We start from the raw sequence: 13,462 nt of genomic DNA on the forward strand, positions 1-13,462 counted from the left end.
GAAGTGGAACATGCAGAATTAAATGATGCAGAAGAGGAAGATCAAGAAGAAGAAGATGCAGAAGTAAATGATGCAGAAGAGGAAGATGCAGAAGAGAAAGAAGCAGAAGAGGAAGAAGCAGAAGAGGAAGATGCAGAAGAGGAAGAAACAGAAGAGGAAGATGTAGAAATGGAAGATGCAGAAGAGGAAGATGCAGAAGTGGAAGATGAAGAAGTTAAAGATGCAGAAGAGGACGAAGCAGAAGAGGAATATGCAGAAGAGGAAGAAGCAGTAGTGGAAGATGCAGACGAGGAAGATGCAGATGTGGAAGGTGCAGAAGAGGAAGATGCAGAACTAAAAGATGCAGAAGAGGAATATCAAGAAGAGGAAGATGCAGAATTAAAAGATGCAGAAATGGAAGATCAAGTAGAAGAAGATGCAGAAGTAAAAGGTGCAGAAGTGGAAGGTACAGAAGAAGAAGAAGCAGAAGTGAAAGATGCAGAAGGGGAAGAAGCAGAAGAGGAAGAAGCAGAAGAGGAAGAAGCAGAAGTGGAAGATGTAAATGGAAGATGCAGAAGTGGAAGAAGCAGAAGAGCAAGATGCCAAAGTGGAAGATGCAGAAGGGGAAGAAGCAGAAGAGGAAGAAGCAGAAGAGGAAGAAGCAGAAGAGGAAGAAGCAGAAGAGGAAGATGCTGAAGTGGAAGATGCAGAAGAGCAAGACGCAGAAAAGGAGCAAGCAGAAGAGAAAGTTGTAGAAGAGGAATATGCAGAAGGGGAAGGTGCAGAAGTTGAAGATGCAGAAGAGGTAGATGCAGAAGAGGAAGAAGCAGAAGAGGAAGAAGCAGAAGAGGAAGATGAAGAAGAGGAAGATGCAGTAGTAAAAGATGCAGAAGAGGAATATCAAGAAGAGGAAGATGAAGAAGTAAAAGATGCAGAAGAGGAAGATCAAGAAGTGGGACATGCAGAATTAAATGATGCAGAAGAGGAAGATCAAGAAGAAGATGATGCAGAAGTAAACGGTGCAGAAAAGGAAGATGCAGAAGAGGAAGAAGCAGAAAAGGAAGAAGCAGAAGAGGAAGATGTAGAAATGGAATTGCAGAAGTGGGAGATGCAGACGAGGAAGAAGCAGAAGTGGAGGAAGCAGAAGTGAAAGATGCAGAAGTGGAAGATACAGAAGAGGAACAAGCAGAAGTGGAAGATGCAGAAGTTAAAGGTGCAGAATTGGAAGAAGCAGAAGAGGAAGAAGCAGAAGAGGAAGAAGCAGAAGAGGAAGATTCTGAATTTAAACATGCAGAAAAGGAAGAAGCAGAAGAGGAAGAAGCAGAAGAGGAAGAAGCAGAAGAGGAAGATGCAGAAGAGGAAGCAGCAGTAGAGGAAAATGCAGAAGAGGAAGAAGCAGAAGAGGAATGAGCAGAAGAGGAAGATGCAGAAGCGAAAGATGCAGAAGTGGAAGAAGCAGAAGAGGACGAAGCAGAAGTGGAAGAAGCAGAAGAGGAAGATGCTGAAGAGGAAGATGGAGAAGAGGAAGATGCTGAAGAGGAAAGAGCAGAAGAGGAAGATGCAGAAGCGGAAGATGAAGAAGAGGAAGATGCAGAAGTAAAAGATGCAGAAGATGAAGATCAAGAAGAAGAAGCTGCAAAAGTAAAAGATGCAGAAGCGGAAGATGCAGAAGAAGAAGCAGCAGAAGTGGAAGATGCTGAAGGGGAAGAAGCAGAAGAGGAAGAAGCAGAAGAGGAAGAAGCAGAAGTGGAAAATGTTGAAGTGGTAGATGCAGAAGAGGTTAATGCAGAAGAGGAATATCAAGAAGAGGAAGATGAAGAAGTAAAAGATGCAGAAGAGGAAGATCAAGAAGTGGAACAAGCAGAAGTAAACGATGCAGAAGAGGAAGATGCAGAAGAGGAAGAAGCAGAAGAGGAAGAAGCAGAAGAGAAAGATGCAGAAATGGAATTGCAGAAGAGGAAGATGCAGAAATGGAAGACGCAGACGAGAAAGAAGCAGAAGTGGACGAAGCAGAAGTGGAAGATGCAGAAGCGGAAGATACAGAAGAGGAACAAGCAGAAGTGGAAGTTGCAGAAGTGGAAGATGCAGAAGAGGAAGAAGCAAAAGTGGAAGATGCAGAAGAGGAAGAAGCAGAAGAGGAAGATGCAGAAGAGGAAGCAGCAGTAGAGGAAAATGCAGAAGAGGAAGAAGCAGAAGAGGAATGAGCAGAAGAGGAAGATGCAGAAGTGGAAGATGCAGAAGTGGAAGAAGCAGAAGAGGACGAAGCAGAAGTGGAAGAAGCAGAAGAGGAAGATGCTGAAGAGGAAGATGGAGAAGAGGAAGATGCTGAAGAGGAAAGAGCAGAAGAGGAAGATGCAGAAGCGGAAGATGAAGAAGAGGAAGATGCAGAAGTAAAAGATGCAGAAGATGAAGATCAAGAAGAAGAAGCTGCAAAAGTAAAAGATGCAGAAGCGGAAGATGCAGAAGAAGAAGCAGCAGAAGTGGAAGATGCTGAAGGGGAAGAAGCAGAAGAGGAAGAAGCAGAAGAGGAAGAAGCAGAAGTGGAAAATGTTGAAGTGGTAGATGCAGAAGAGGTTAATGCAGAAGAGGAATATCAAGAAGAGGAAGATGAAGAAGTAAAAGATGCAGAAGAGGAAGATCAAGAAGTGGAACAAGCAGAAGTAAACGATGCAGAAGAGGAAGATGCAGAAGAGGAAGAAGCAGAAGAGGAAGAAGCAGAAGAGAAAGATGCAGAAATGGAATTGCAGAAGAGGAAGATGCAGAAATGGAAGACGCAGACGAGAAAGAAGCAGAAGTGGACGAAGCAGAAGTAGAAGATGCAGAAGCGGAAGATACAGAAGAGGAACAAGCAGAAGTGGAAGTTGCAGAAGTGGAAGATGCAGAAGCAGAAAATGCAGAAAAGGAAGAAGCAGAAAAGGAAGAAGCAGAAGAGGAAGATGCAGAAGAGGAAGCAGCAGTAGAGGAAAATGCAGAAGAGGAAGAAGCAGAAGAGGAATGAGCAGAAGAGGAAGATGCAGAAGTGGAAGATGCAGAAGCGGAAGAAGCAGAAGAGGATAAAGCAGAAGTGGAAGATGCAGAAGAGGAAGAAGCAGAAGAGGAAGATGCAGATGAGGAAGATGCAGAAGTAAAAGATGCAGAAGAGGAATATCAAGAAGAGGAAGATGCAGAAGTAAAAGATGCGGAGAGGAAGACCAAGAAGAGGAAGATGCAGAAGTAAAAGATGCAGATGAAGACCAAGAAGAACAAAATGCAGAAGTAGAAGGTGCCGAAGAGGAAGAAGCAGAAGAGGAAGAAGCAGAAGAGGAAGAAGCAGAAGTGGAAGATGTAGAAGTGGAAGATGCAGCAGAGGAAGATGCAGAAAAGGAAGACTCAGAAGAGGAAGAAGCAGAAGAGGAGGAAGCAGAAGTGGAAGATGCAGAAGTGGAACATGCAGAAGTGGAAGATGCAGAAACAGAAGATGCAGAAAAGGAAGAAGCAGAAGAGGAAGATGCAGAAGAGGAAGAAGCAGAAAAGGAAGAAGCAGAAGAGGAAGATGTAGAAATGGAATTGCAGAAGTGGAAGATGCAGACGAGGAAGAAGCAGAAGTGGAGGAAGCAGAAGTGAAAGATGCAGAAGTGGAAGATACAGAAGAGGAACAGGCAGAAGTGGAAGATGCAGAAGTTAAAGATGCAGAAATGGAAGAAGCAGAAGAGGAAGAAGCAGAAGAGGAAGAAGCAGAAGAGGAAGATTCTGAATTTAAAGATGCAGAAAAGGAAGAAGCAGAAGAGGAAGAAGCAGAAGAGGAAGAAGCAGAAGAGGAAGATGCAGAAGAGGAAGCAGCAGTAGAGGAAAATGCAGAAGAGGAAGAAGCAGAAGAGGAATGAGCAGAAGAGGAAGATGCAGAAGTGGAAGATGCAGAAGTGGAAGAAGCAGAAGAGGACGAAGCAGAAGTGGAAGAAGCAGAAGAGGAAGATGCTGAAGAGGAAGATGGAGAAGAGGAAGATGCTGAAGAGGAAAGAGCAGAAGAGGAAGATGCAGAAGCGGAAGATGAAGAAGAGGAAGATGCAGAAGTAAAAGATGCAGAAGAGGAATATCAAGAAGAGAAAGATGCAGAAGTAAAAGATGCAGAAAATGAAGATCAAGAAGAAGAAGCTGCAAAAGTAAAAGATGCAGAAGCGGAAGATGCAGAAGAAGAAGCGGCAGAAGTGGAAGATGCTGAAGGGGAAGAAGCAGAAGAGGAAGAAGCAGAAGAGGAAGAAGCAGAACTGGAAAATGTAGAAGTGGTAGATGCAGAAGAGGTTAATGCAGAAGAGGAATATCAAGAAGAGGAAGATGAAGAAGTAAAAGATGCAGAAGAGGAAGATCAAGAAGTGGAACAAGCAGAAGTAAACGATGCAGAAGAGGAAGATGCAGAAGAGGAAGAAGCAGAAGAGGAAGAAGCAGAAGAGAAAGATGTAGAAATGGAATTGCAGAAGAGGAAGATGCAGAAATGGAAGACGCAGACGAGAAAGAAGCAGAAGTGGATGAAGCAGAAGAGGAAGATGCAGAAGCGAAAGATACAGAAGAGGAACAAGCAGAAGTGGAAGTTGCAGAAGTGGAAGATGCAGAAGCAGAAAATGCAGAAAAGGAAGAAGCAGAAAAGGAAGAAGCAGAAGAGGAAGATGCAGAAGAGGAAGCAGCAGTAGAGGAAAATGCAGAAGAGGAAGAAGCAGAAGAGGAATGAGCAGAAGAGAAAGATGCAGAAGTGGAAGATGCAGAAGCGGAAGAAGCAGAAGAGGACGAAGCAGAAGTGGAAGAAGCAGAAGAGGAAGATGCTGAAGAGGAAGATGGAGAAGAGGAAGATGCTGAAGAGGAAAGAGCAGAAGAGTAAGATGCAGAAGCGGAAGATGAAGAAGAGGAAGATGCAGAAGTAAAAGATGCAGAAGAGGAATATCAAGAAGAGGAAGATGCAGAAGTAAAAGATGCAGAAGATGAAGATCAAGAAGAAGAAGCTGCAAAAGTAAAAGATGCAGAAGCGGAAGATGCAGAAGAAGAAGCAGCAGAAGTGGAAGATGCTGAAGGGGAAGAAGCAGAAGAGGAAGAAGCAGAAGAGGAAGAAGCAGAAGTGGAAAATGTAGAAGTGGTAGATGCAGAAGAGGTTAATGCAGTAGAGGAATATCAAGAAGAGGAAGATGAAGAAGTAAAAGATGCAGAAGAGGAAGATCAAGAAGTGGAACAAGCAGAAGTAAACGATGCAGAAGAGGAAGATGCAGAAGAGGAAGAAGCAGAAGAGGAAGAAGCAGAAGAGAAAGATGCAGAAATGGAATTGCAGAAGAGGAAGATGCAGAAATGGAAGACGCAGACGAGAAAGAAGCAGAAGTGGACGAAGCAGAAGTGGAAGATGCAGAAGCGGAAGATACAGAAGAGGAACAAGCAGAAGTGGAAGTTGCAGAAGTGGAAGATGCAGAAGCAGAAAATGCAGAAAAGGAAGAAGCAGAAAAGGAAGAAGCAGAAGAGGAAGATGCAGAAGAGGAAGCAGCAGTAGAGGAAAATGCAGAAGAGGAAGAAGCAGAAGAGGAATGAGCAGAAGAGGAAGATGCAGAAGTGGAAGATGCAGAAGCGGAAGAAGCAGAAGAGGATAAAGCAGAAGTGGAAGATGCAGAAGAGGAAGAAGCAGAAGAGGAAGATGCAGATGAGGAAGATGCAGAAGTAAAAGATGCAGAAGAGGAATATCAAGAAGAGGAAGATGCAGAAGTAAAAGATGCGGAGAGGAAGACCAAGAAGAGGAAGATGCAGAAGTAAAAGATGCAGATGAAGACCAAGAAGAACAAAATGCAGAAGTAGAAGGTGCCGAAGAGGAAGAAGCAGAAGAGGAAGAAGCAGAAGAGGAAGAAGCAGAAGTGGAAGATGTAGAAGTGGAAGATGCAGCAGAGGAAGATGCAGAAAAGGAAGACTCAGAAGAGGAAGAAGCAGAAGAGGAGGAAGCAGAAGTGGAAGATGCAGAAGTGGAACATGCAGAAGTGGAAGATGCAGAAACAGAAGATGCAGAAAAGGAAGAAGCAGAAGAGGAAGATGCAGAAGAGGAAGAAGCAGAAAAGGAAGAAGCAGAAGAGGAAGATGTAGAAATGGAATTGCAGAAGTGGAAGATGCAGACGAGGAAGAAGCAGAAGTGGAGGAAGCAGAAGTGAAAGATGCAGAAGTGGAAGATACAGAAGAGGAACAAGCAGAAGTGGAAGATGCAGAAGTTAAAGATGCAGAAATGGAAGAAGCAGAAGAGGAAGAAGCAGAAGAGGAAGAAGCAGAAGAGGAAGATTCTGAATTTAAAGATGCAGAAAAGGAAGAAGCAGAAGAGGAAGAAGCAGAAGAGGAAGAAGCAGAAGAGGAAGATGCAGAAGAGGAAGCAGCAGTAGAGGAAAATGCAGAAGAGGAAGAAGCAGAAGAGGAATGAGCAGAAGAGGAAGATGCAGAAGTGGAAGATGCAGAAGTGGAAGAAGCAGAAGAGGACGAAGCAGAAGTGGAAGAAGCAGAAGAGGAAGATGCTGAAGAGGAAGATGGAGAAGAGGAAGATGCTGAAGAGGAAAGAGCAGAAGAGGAAGATGCAGAAGCGGAAGATGAAGAAGAGGAAGATGCAGAAGTAAAAGATGCAGAAGAGGAATATCAAGAAGAGGAAGATGCAGAAGTAAAAGATGCAGAAAATGAAGATCAAGAAGAAGAAGCTGCAAAAGTAAAAGATGCAGAAGCGGAAGATGCAGAAGAAGAAGCGGCAGAAGTGGAAGATGCTGAAGGGGAAGAAGCAGAAGAGGAAGAAGCAGAAGAGGAAGAAGCAGAACTGGAAAATGTAGAAGTGGTAGATGCAGAAGAGGTTAATGCAGAAGAGGAATATCAAGAAGAGGAAGATGAAGAAGTAAAAGATGCAGAAGAGGAAGATCAAGAAGTGGAACAAGCAGAAGTAAACGATGCAGAAGAGGAAGATGCAGAAGAGGAAGAAGCAGAAGAGGAAGAAGCAGAAGAGAAAGATGTAGAAATGGAATTGCAGAAGAGGAAGATGCAGAAATGGAAGACGCAGACGAGAAAGAAGCAGAAGTGGATGAAGCAGAAGAGGAAGATGCAGAAGCGAAAGATACAGAAGAGGAACAAGCAGAAGTGGAAGTTGCAGAAGTGGAAGATGCAGAAGCAGAAAATGCAGAAAAGGAAGAAGCAGAAAAGGAAGAAGCAGAAGAGGAAGATGCAGAAGAGGAAGCAGCAGTAGAGGAAAATGCAGAAGAGGAAGAAGCAGAAGAGGAATGAGCAGAAGAGAAAGATGCAGAAGTGGAAGATGCAGAAGCGGAAGAAGCAGAAGAGGACGAAGCAGAAGTGGAAGAAGCAGAAGAGGAAGATGCTGAAGAGGAAGATGGAGAAGAGGAAGATGCTGAAGAGGAAAGAGCAGAAGAGTAAGATGCAGAAGCGGAAGATGAAGAAGAGGAAGATGCAGAAGTAAAAGATGCAGAAGAGGAATATCAAGAAGAGGAAGATGCAGAAGTAAAAGATGCAGAAGATGAAGATCAAGAAGAAGAAGCTGCAAAAGTAAAAGATGCAGAAGCGGAAGATGCAGAAGAAGAAGCAGCAGAAGTGGAAGATGCTGAAGGGGAAGAAGCAGAAGAGGAAGAAGCAGAAGAGGAAGAAGCAGAAGTGGAAAATGTAGAAGTGGTAGATGCAGAAGAGGTTAATGCAGTAGAGGAATATCAAGAAGAGGAAGATGAAGAAGTAAAAGATGCAGAAGAGGAAGATCAAGAAGTGGAACAAGCAGAAGTAAACGATGCAGAAGAGGAAGATGCAGAAGAGGAAGAAGCAGAAGAGGAAGAAGCAGAAGAGAAAGATGCAGAAATGGAATTGCAGAAGAGGAAGATGCAGAAATGGAAGACGCAGACGAGAAAGAAGCAGAAGTGGACGAAGCAGAAGTGGAAGATGCAGAAGCGGAAGATACAGAAGAGGAACAAGCAGAAGTGGAAGTTGCAGAAGTGGAAGATGCAGAAGCAGAAAATGCAGAAAAGGAAGAAGCAGAAAAGGAAGAAGCAGAAGAGGAAGATGCAGAAGAGGAAGCAGCAGTAGAGGAAAATGCAGAAGAGGAAGAAGCAGAAGAGGAATGAGCAGAAGAGGAAGATGCAGAAGTGGAAGATGCAGAAGCGGAAGAAGCAGAAGAGGATAAAGCAGAAGTGGAAGATGCAGAAGAGGAAGAAGCAGAAGAGGAAGATGCAGATGAGGAAGATGCAGAAGTAAAAGATGCAGAAGAGGAATATCAAGAAGAGGAAGATGCAGAAGTAAAAGATGCGGAGAGGAAGACCAAGAAGAGGAAGATGCAGAAGTAAAAGATGCAGATGAAGACCAAGAAGAACAAAATGCAGAAGTAGAAGGTGCCGAAGAGGAAGAAGCAGAAGAGGAAGAAGCAGAAGAGGAAGAAGCAGAAGTGGAAGATGTAGAAGTGGAAGATGCAGCAGAGGAAGATGCAGAAAAGGAAGACTCAGAAGAGGAAGAAGCAGAAGAGGAGGAAGCAGAAGTGGAAGATGCAGAAGTGGAACATGCAGAAGTGGAAGATGCAGAAACAGAAGATGCAGAAAAGGAAGAAGCAGAAGAGGAAGATGCAGAAGAGGAAGAAGCAGAAAAGGAAGAAGCAGAAGAGGAAGATGTAGAAATGGAATTGCAGAAGTGGAAGATGCAGACGAGGAAGAAGCAGAAGTGGAGGAAGCAGAAGTGAAAGATGCAGAAGTGGAAGATACAGAAGAGGAACAAGCAGAAGTGGAAGATGCAGAAGTTAAAGATGCAGAAATGGAAGAAGCAGAAGAGGAAGAAGCAGAAGAGGAAGAAGCAGAAGAGGAAGATTCTGAATTTAAAGATGCAGAAAAGGAAGAAGCAGAAGAGGAAGAAGCAGAAGAGGAAGAAGCAGAAGAGGAAGAAGCAGAAGAGGAAGATGCAGAAGAGGAAGCAGCAGTAGAGGAAAATGCAGAAGAGGAAGAAGCAGAAGAGGAATGAGCAGAAGAGGAAGATGCAGAAGTGGAAGATGCAGAAGTGGAAGAAGCAGAAGAGGACGAAGCAGAAGAGGAAGAAGCAGAAGAGGAAGATGCTGAAGAGGAAGATGGAGAAGAGGAAGATGCTGAAGAGGAAAGAGCAGAAGAGGAAGATGCAGAAGCGGAAGATGAAGAAGAGGAAGATGCAGAAGTAAAAGATGCAGAAGAGGAATATCAAGAAGAGGAAGATGCAGAAGTAAAAGATGCAGAAAATGAAGATCAAGAAGAAGAAGCTGCAAAAGTAAAAGATGCAGAAGCGGAAGATGCAGAAGAAGAAGCGGCAGAAGTGGGCAGAGATTTGGCAGATGGAATACAATACTGGAAAGTGTGAGGTTATGCACTTTGGCAGGAAAAATCATAGAGCAAGTTATTATCTTAATGGCAAGAAACTGGAAAGTACTGTAGTACAAAGGGATCTGGGGGTCCTGGTGCACGAAACTCAAAAAGTTAGTATGCAGGTGCAGCAAGTGATTAAGAAGGCCAATGGAATGTTGGCTTTTATTGCTAGGGGGTTGGAATATAAAAACAGGGAGGTATTGCTGCAGTTGTACAAGGTATTGGTGAGGCCGCACCTGGAATACTGCATACAGTTTTGGTGTCCATACTTAAGAAAAGACATACTTGCTCTCGAGTCAGTACAAAGAAGGTTCACTCGGTTAATCCCGGGGATGAGGGGGTGGTCATATGAGGAGAGGTTGAGTAGATTGGGACTCTACTCATTGGAGTTCAGAAGAATGAGAGGCGATCTTATTGAAACATATAAGATTGTGAAGGGGCTTGATCGGGTGGATGCGGTGAGGATGTTCCCAATGATGGGTGAAACTAGAACTAGGGGGCATAATCTTAAAATAAGGGGCTGCTCATTCAAAACTGAGATGAGGAGAAACTTCTTCACTCAGAGGGTGGTAGGTTTGTGGAATTTGCTGCCCCAGAAAGCTGTGGAAGCTACATCATTAAATAAATTTAAAACAGAAATAGATAGTTTCCTAGAAGTAAAGGGAATAAAGGGTTACGGGGAGCGGGCAGGAAATTGGACATGAGTCTGGGTTCGGAATGGTCATGGCCCTGTGGGTAGTGGAGCGGGCCCAGGGGCCGTGTAGCCTTGTTCTGCTCCTACTGTGTTCTAATTCTGTTAGATTTCAGGAGATGGTTTTATTCCTGTTCCTGGCTGGGGTGGAGATCGCCTTTACAGAAGGTAAGTACTGTAGAAAATATAGGGACAGAGTGATCTCCTGGAAGAATTTCGATCGCCTAGATGGGTCGGAGAGGAATTTCCCAGATTTTTTTCTCCCAAATTGGCCATTGGGTCTTTATCTGGTTTTTCGCCTCTCCCGGGAGATCACATGGGTTCGGGTGGATGCAGAGTGATAGAAGATTTGAGGTTAGGATCAGATCAGCCATGATCTTATTGAATGGTGGAGCAGGCTCGAGGGGCCGATTGGCCTACTCCTGCTCCTATTTCTTATGTTCTTATGTTCTTATGCTGAAGGGGAAGAAGCAGAAGAGGAAGAAGCAGAAGAGGAAGAAGCAGAACTGGAAAATGTAGAAGTGGTAGATGCAGAAGAGGTTAATGCAGAAGAGGAATATCAAGAAGAGGAAGATGAAGAAGTAAAAGATGCAGAAGAGGAAGATCAAGAAGTGGAACAAGCAGAAGTAAACGATGCAGAAGAGGAAGATGCAGAAGAGGAAGAAGCAGAAGAGGAAGAAGCAGAAGAGAAAGATGTAGAAATGGAATTGCAGAAGAGGAAGATGCAGAAATGGAAGACGCAGACGAGAAAGAAGCAGAAGTGGATGAAGCAGAAGAGGAAGATGCAGAATCGAAAGATACAGAAGAGGAACAAGCAGAAGTGGAAGTTGCAGAAGTGGAAGATGCAGAAGCAGAAAATGCAGAAAAGGAAGAAGCAGAAAAGGAAGAAGCAGAAGAGGAAGATGCAGAAGAGGAAGCAGCAGTAGAGGAAAATGCAGAAGAGGAAGAAGCAGAAGAGGAATGAGCAGAAGAGAAAGATGCAGAAGTGGAAGATGCAGAAGCGGAAGAAGCAGAAGAGGATAAAGCAGAAGTGGAAGATGCAGAAGAGGAAGAAGCAGAAGAGGAAGATGCAGATGAGGAAGATGCAGAAGTAAAAGATGGAGAAGAGGAATATCAAGAAGAGGAAGATGCAGAAGTAAAAGATGCAGATGAAGACCAAGAAGAACAAAATGCAGAAGTAGAAGGTGCCGAAGAGGAAGAAGCAGAAGAGGAAGAAGCAGAAGAGGAAGAAGCAGAAGTGGAAGATGTAGAAGTGGAAGATGCAGCAGAGGAAGATGCAGAAAAGGAAGATTCAGAAGAGGAAGAAGCAGAAGAGGAGGAAGCAGAAGTGGAAGATGCAGAAGTGGAACATGCAGAAGTGGAAGATGCAGAAACAGAAGATGCAGAAAAGGAAGAAGCAGAAGAGGAAGATGCAGAAGTGGAAGATGCAGAAGAGGAAGAAGCAGAAAAGGAAGAAGCAGAAGAGGAAGATGCAGAAGAGGAAGAAGCAGTAGAGGAAAATGCAGAAGAGGAAGAAGCAGAAGAGGAATGAGGAGAAGAGGAAGATGCAGTAGTGGAAGATGCAGAAGTGGAAGAAGTGGAAGAGGAAGAAGCAGAAGAGGAAGAAGCAGAAGAGAAAGCTGCAGAAGAGGAAGAAGCAGAAGAGGAAGTTGCAGAAAAGGACGAAGCAGAAGAGGAAGATGCAGAAGTAAAAAATGCAGAAGCGAAAGATCAAGACGAGGATGATGCAGAAGAGGAAGAAGTAGAAAAGGAAGGAACAGAAGTGGACGATGCAGAAGTGGAAGATGCAGAAGAGGCAGAAGCAGAAGCTGAAGAAGCAGAAGTGGAAGATGCAGAAGAGGAGGATGCAGAAGAGGAACATGCAGAAGAGGAAGAAGCAGAAGTGGAAGATGCAGAAGAGGAAGATGCAATAGAGGATGATGCAGAGGAGGAAGCAGCAGAAGTGGAAGATGCAGAAGAGGAAGAAGCAGCACAGGAATATGCCAAAGAGGAGGTTGCAGAAGAGAAAGGAGCAGAAGTGGAATTTGCAGAAGAGGAAGATGCAGAAGAGGAAGATGCAGAAGGGGAAGATGAAGGAGAGGAAGGTGCAGAAGTAAAAGGTGCGGAAGATGACCAAGAAGAAGAAAATGCAGAAGTAAAAGAAGCAGAAGAGGAAGATGCAGAAGAGGAAGATGCAGAAGAGGAAGAAGCAGAAGAGAAAGAAGCAGAAGTGGGAGATGTAGAAGTGGAAGATGCAGCAGAGGAAGATGCAGAAGAGGAAGACTCAGAAGAGGAAGAAGCAGAAGAGGAGGAAGCAGAAGTGGAAGTTGCAGCAGTGGAAGATGCATCAGTGGAAGAAGCAGAAGAGAAAGAAGCAGAAGAGGAAGAAGCAGAAGTGGAAGATGCAGAAGTGTAAGGTGCAGAAGCAGAAGATGCAGAAGAGGAAGAAGCAGAAGAGGAAGAATCAGAAGTGGAAGTTGCAGAAGAGGAAAAAGCAAAAGAGGAAGAAGCAGAAGAGGAAAAAGCAGAAGAGGAAGATGCAGAAGTGGAAGAAGCAGAAGAGGAAAATACAGAAGTGGAAGATGCAGAAGAGGAAGATGCAGAAGTGGAAGATGCAGAAAAGGAAGAAGCAGAAGAGGAAGAAGCAGAAGAGGACGACGCAGAAGTGGAGGATGCATAAGGGTAAGATGCAGAAGGGGAAGAAGCAGAAGTGGAAGAAGCAGATGAGGCAGATGCAGAAGAGGAAGATGCAGAAGAGGAAGAAGCAGAAGTGTAAGAAGCAGAAGAGGAAGCTGCAGAAGCGGAAGAAGAGGAAGATGCAGAAGTAGAAGAAGCAGAAGAGGAAGATGCAGAAGAGGAAGTAGCAGAAGTGGAAGATGCAGAAGAGGAAGACACAGAAAAGGAACAAGCAGAAGTGAAAGTTGCAGAAGAGGAAGATGCAGAAGATGAAGATGCGGAAGAGGAAGAAGCAGAAGATGAAGATGCGGAAGAGGAAGAAGCTGAAGAGGAAGAAGCAGAAGTGGAAGAAGCAGAAGAGGAAGATCTGGAAGAGGAAGATGCAGAAGTAAATGTTGCTGAAGAGGAAGATCAAGAAGAAGAAGATGCAGAAGAAAAAGATAAGGAAGAGGAAGATGCAGAAGAGGAAGAAGCAGAAGAGGAATAAGCAGAAGAGGAAGATGCAGAAAAGGAATATGCAGAAGAGCATGATGCAGAAGAGGGAGACGCAGAAGAGGAAGAAGCTGAAGAAAAAGTAGCAGAATAGGGAGAAGCAGAAGAGGAACAAGTAGATGTGGAAGAGGCAGAAGTGGAAGATGCAGAAGTGGAAGATGCAGAAGAGGAAGGAGAAGAGGAAGATGCAGAAGGGGAAGATGAAGAAGAGGAAGATGCAGAAGTAAAGGATGCAGAAGAGGAAGATCAAGAAGAGGAAGTTGCAGCAGTAAATGTTGCTGAAGAGGAAGATCAAGAAGAAGAAGATGCA

The sequence above is a fragment of the Somniosus microcephalus genome, chromosome 5 (genome assembly GCF_052327205.1).
Source record: "Somniosus microcephalus isolate GS21.2 chromosome 5, FLI_Smic_1.0, whole genome shotgun sequence".
Lineage (NCBI taxonomy): Eukaryota > Metazoa > Chordata > Chondrichthyes > Squaliformes > Somniosidae > Somniosus > Somniosus microcephalus.